Source organism: Setaria italica, chromosome VIII (genome assembly GCF_000263155.2).
Source record: "Setaria italica strain Yugu1 chromosome VIII, Setaria_italica_v2.0, whole genome shotgun sequence".
In the NCBI taxonomy this organism is placed as follows: Eukaryota; Viridiplantae; Streptophyta; class Magnoliopsida; order Poales; family Poaceae; genus Setaria; species Setaria italica.
In genome coordinates, this window is record NC_028457.1 from 29,535,055 (window position 1) to 29,541,078 (window position 6,024).

The following is a 6,024-nucleotide window of genomic DNA, read 5'->3' on the forward strand; positions in this document are numbered from 1 at the left end:
GGTGGTTCTCCACCACATGTCGACCATCTTCTCCCAACACTGGATATGCGCACGACACCACCACGGAGGCACCTACATCATCAAGCATGTGACATATGAAAAAAGAAATTGAGCCTAATTAATCTTAAATAAAGTAAGTATCAACGTTCTTTACTTACCCTCATGAATTGGTCCTTGGTCAGGTTCATTGTCCTTGCCTCCTCTTTTCAAACCTTCATCCGTCTGTATTGAGCGTAGAATTTGATGATGGCCTGGATGCGCGCCTCGTAATGCATGTCCTTCACGAGCTTCTTGGCGGCTACATCAGAGACGGCCTTCGCCTTGGCATCGAATCCCTCCTGGCATCTATAGAAATCCTGCATATAGACGCGATGTATACAGTTATTATTTCAAGAATGTCGAACGTAGGTGATGTATTGAGCAATTTAGTGCGAGGAGTACTCACCCACAGCTCGGCCTTCACCCGCTCCGCTATGTTGGGGAATCTCCTCTATTGACGATCAGGGACGTCGGGGGCGGCGACATAGTGGTCCCACGTGTAGGCCGGCTGCTGCTGTCCGGCGTACACCACCAAGCCAGGGAAGTGAACCCTGCACAAAAGGCCAAGGATCCCATTGGCCTTACGGTTGTGGTCACCCCCACTGAGCTTAATCCAACTCCTGCACAAGTGATTAATATAAATTATTAATTTTTGTAACTTTCAACATAAGAACATTATTGAGAATATTTAAAGTTACTTACTTGGTCCCAACTGGTTTAATCAGCGGGTGTAAATGCTCAGGTATCGGACGCTTCAGGAGGGATGAGGGACCTCGCAACCATATCTTGGACTGGGCATCCCCTGCCACCCCGTCCCCCTCCTCCTCCTGCTGCTCATCGTCCCCAGAGGCGTGTGCGGAAGGTAGCTTCTCCTCCTCCTCCACCTCAGGTTCAGGTGATGGGGGCCTCGCCATTTTACCCTTCCCTCGAGGCCTCTGGACCACCTCCTCCTCCTCCTCCTACGCCTCCCTCAACCGTTCCCTGAACGTGACCCTGACCCTGAACCAGTCCCTGTAGCGGCCAGTCTCTCGCAAATCGACGTGAGCTTCCTCATATCGCCCACCATTGCTCAATGACCTGCAATTAAAAAGAGTAAATCAGTCAGCATAGATAAACAAAACATAATTAGAAAGATATGCAAATTATAAATAAATTAGTACGACTCATACATGTATTAGAAATAATCATCATGATTGGGATTAGCTGGATCATAAGTCTCATCATCACTATCACGCGTGTCGATATAGTCAAGCCCATGCTCCGAAGGAGGAATGTCGTCATCAGTGTCATTAGCTAATTGTAATCGTTGAAGTAATTCTAAGTCCTTCACATTTTGAACCTCGTCTCCAGCGTCCTCTTCAGCAACCCTTTCATTGTCTACTTCCATTCTGATCGCTTCGGTTAAATCTATCACAAAACTCTCTTCGAGCCCATCTTCTTGGAATAACTCTCCTTCGTACGTGTTGGGGTCTATATTGTAATCTTCATTGTTTGGTACAGGTAGTTTACCGTGTGTCGATACCTTGTACACAACATCCCAACCCTTAAGACAGCTGTCGGTTTGGCACGGGTATGACAAATAATAAACTTGTGTGGCCTGTTGAGCCACAATATAGACATCGTCTCCTGGTAACATGGATGACTGTCGAATTTTGACTAGCCAAAGATTAGGGGCCCGTCTCACGACAGATGGATCAAACCAATGGCATTTGAATATGACTGGATTAAGAGGTTTGCACCCATGAAAAGTTAGTTCGTATATTTCTTCAATTCTTCCGTAGTACTTGACCCCATCAGAGCCTGGCGTGAAAACTTCAGTATTTGTGGTTCTTTGATTGGGCCGACTCTGCTCGTGCCTTGTTGTGTGAAAACGATATCTCTTGACGTCATAACCGGCAAACAACCTGACCCTATAGCCACAGCCATTGGCAACCTGTCTCAACTCGACATTCATAGACTCATCGGTTCGGCCCTGCAAGTTCAAGCAGGGCGGTTCGTTATATTAATCGTATGTACGAAAATCGACGAAGAAATTGGATTGTACCTTCTGTTTGAACCAAGAAATGAAATCGGGCATTCCATTTCCCGCACCCTCTTTGAGAAGAGTCTCAGCTTCATGCGGGTACGGTTGCCTTGATTTACGCCAGAATTGACGATGAATTTGCCTGTAGCAACGAGAAATATGCATTTAGGCAAAAGAATGGTGACTAGTTCAAAACAAGACAAGTTTGTTGAGAACTTACATCATGTATGGCTCCATCTCAGATAGGTTGGTCAACACATACAGCATGATAGAGTGCCACTCTTCATGGTTCAAGGTCTTGCGGGTCGCACCACTTGCACTTCCGAGTTGCCCTCGGAAAATTCTAAGGCTCAATTCATCTTCGCTGGCATTGTAACGAGGAGGTGGATTATGCACACTAGGAAGGTTGTCAGCGTAGTATTTTGATGTGAAGTTTGACACCTCCTCCAGAATGTATGCCTCTGCAATGGATGCTTCAATTTTGCACTTATTCTTACATTTAGTTCGAAGAACCTTTTGACATCTCTCAATTGAATAGCACCAACGACCCTGCACAGGCCCCCCCCCCATTCGTGCTTCATATGGGAGGTGTAGAATTATATGCTGCATTGGATTGAAGAAGCCTGGTGGAAAGATCTTCTCCAACTTACAGAGCAACACAGGCGCCATTGTTTCCATTTCTGCAACCACGGTACGAGATAACTCCTTCGCACAAAGCTGGCGGAAGAAATTGCTCAACTCCGCTAGCACCTGCCACACATGCTCAGGGACATAGCCTCGAACCATCACCGGAAGTAGGCGCTCAAGCCATATATGGTAATCATGACTCTTGAGCCCGTTGATTCGCATAGTTGCTAAATTCACTCCCCTCTTCAAATTCGCTGCATAGCCATCAGGGAACATTAACGTTTGGAACCATTCTAGTACCTCCCTCCTTTGGGCCCTCGTAAGAACGAAATTGGCCTTAGGCTTCCTCCACAACTTGCCAGCTCTTGGAGGCGCCATGTTTAGCTTTGGTCTGTTGCACAACCTCGCTTGATCCACTCTAGCCTTAACGTTATCCTTTGTCTTATCAGGAATGTCCATGATTGTACCAAAAATTGCCTCGGTGATATTTTTTTCCGTGTGCATTACATCAATGTTATGTGGAACAAGAAGGTCATCAAAATAGGGGAGGTTCCACAAGCACGACTTCTGCGTCCAAGCATGTTGCTCGCCATATCCCAAAAAACCACCTTCTTCATTATTGACCTCGAGAGCGTCTAACTGAGCACGAACTGCGGCCCCTGTCATCATCGGCGGAGCGGGGTCTGTAACTATGACATCTTTCGTAAAGTTCTTGATGTCTCGTCTGAATGGATGGTCAGGAGGGAGGAATTGTCGATGTTTGTCGAACGAAGAATACTTGCCACCTTTCAACAACCAAATGAACTTCAAAGATGCTTTACATACTGGGCATGGGAACTTCCCGTGAACAAACCATCCGCAGAAAATCCCATATGCCGGCAAGTCATGCAGGGAGTATTGGTACCAAACATGCATCTTGAAGTTTGTCTTTGTAGCTCGGTCATATGTCCATACCCCTTCCTCCCAAGCACGGAGCAAATCATCAATCAGAGGCTCCATGTACACACTCATATTATTCCCCGGGTGCTCTGGAATCATCAACGACAAGAATATATTATGTCGTTGAAAGAGGACGCCAGGAGGGAGATTCAGGGGGATAACGAAAATGGGCCAATAGGTGTACGGGGCGGCCGCCATTCCATAAGGATTGAACCCATCTGTTGCCAACGCAACACGTACATTACGGGCCTCTAGAGCTTTTGCAGGATAAATCGCATCAAAGCTTTTCCAGGCTTCAACATCGGATGGGTGTACCAACTTCTCAGGATTATATCGATGTCCGTTTTTGTGCCATGTCATCTGTTTCGTGGATTCTTCAGTCATGTAAAGCCGTTGCATCCTCGGTATGAAAGGAAGATACCGTAGAACCTTCACGGGAATTGCGAGCTGCTTCTTCTGACCATCACCAGAGTCTACCTCCAGAAACCTAGACGATTCGCACTTCACACAGTACTTTGCTTCCGCATACTCTTTCCTAAATAAGATGCATCCCTTCGGGCAAGCATGTATATGCACGTATGACATCTTAAGTGCACGAAGGAGTTTCTGTGCCTCATACATGCTCTTTGGCAAGATGTGACCAACCGGGAGCAGGCTTCCAAAAACTGTCAACATAATATCAAACGCGTCTCGATTCAAACTAAACTGAGACTTCACAGCCATTAGGCGTGCAATGGCATCTAGTTGAGAAACCTTGGTATGGCTGTGAAGGGGTTGCTGTGCCGCAGACAACATTTCGTACTAAGCCTTTGCGGTAGCCTCTAGCTCCTCCTCCCTACGTGCTTCATCGAAGTGTGCTTCATGATAGTCATTTAACATGTCTCCCACCCCGGCATCATCATCATATTCCTCGATGCGTTGTCTCAAGACCTCCTCTCTCCCACGATCAGATTCACCATGGTAGATCCACCTGGTGTAGTCTGACGTAAATCCGTTCTTCACAAGATGTTTGCCCATGTCTAGCTTGGTTTGCCGACGCATGTTTCCACATTTGCTACACGGACACCAAGTCGATCTAGCTCCTTTGACACTTGCAAACGCCCGTTCCAAGAAAGGATCCGTCTTGTCAATCCATTCATTGGTCAACGTATTCTGACTAGTGCGACCCGTGTACATCCACTGACGATCCTCCATCCTCTAGCATATAAGCGAGTAATACAAAATTCACATTGCATATACACGTTCCTATATTGTCTATTAGGTGAAGATAGGTCCTAATCCCACCCGAGGATGTGTAGTGGGTTTAGTATCCATGGTCTACTCCGACCCGAGATAGAATTTCGGCAGCACCTCCCCGCTGTTCTCCAAATACACGTCTTTGATGGGAGATTGTGTATCCGGAGAACAACAGGAAGGTGCTGTCGAAACTCTATCTCGGATCGGACTAGACCATGGATACTAAACCCACCTACACATCCTCGGGCTGTCCAAAAAACGTGGACAATTCGAAACAGATACGGTTATAGATATGCAAAGATCTGCATATTTCCAACCGTATCTCTTTTGAAAGAAGACGCCTAATTAGGTTACGTGATATACAAACATCATACGAAAAGAGAGTTTTCGGAGTTTCCAGGCTTTGCCGAGTGCTAGATCAGGGGCACTCGGCAAAGACCTTTTTTATTTTTTTTCGGATTTTGGAACAGGACCGTCGCTGGGAAGTGGACCCGCGGACATGTTTGCCGAGTGTCCTAGGCGTGACACTCGGCAAACCAAAGCTTTGCCGAGTGCCTCATTGCGACACTCGGCAAATAAGTGTTTATATTCCATGTGCAAACCAGTGTTTTAGTAATTAAAAGTCTGTAAACTTTGCAAAAACCTAGTCAAATTCACTAAACATTGCATATTTCATTTTTTAACTAATATTATTTCTTTATTTCATGGATTTATAGCTCATATTGAATTTATATCTATTAAATTCATATACTTGCAATTAATAAATAAAAATTATCAAACGGATCCGAAAAATTCCCAAAATTTGACATGAACCGATCTATGTTGTCTATGGCCTATTAAAAAAATTTGAACTCAATGACAAATTCAAGTATCGATTCGACTTAAAATCTTACCGGATCCTTCCAACTTCTAGGAATCCTGTCCGGAGATGCTTCGAATTCTAAGCATCATATGTCAAAATTTGTGCGAAACCTTCTCAATTTTTTACCACAGCCTCCGCATATGAAATCATAGCATCTTGGCAAATCTCGTGATTTTCATACTTCGTTTGTATTTTTGAGAATTAAAAAATCATTCGGCCACACGTTCGTAATCGTGTTTCCTTAACAAAATGTTCGAAATTTCTTTTCATTTCCCCGATGAGACCTCAATTTGGACTC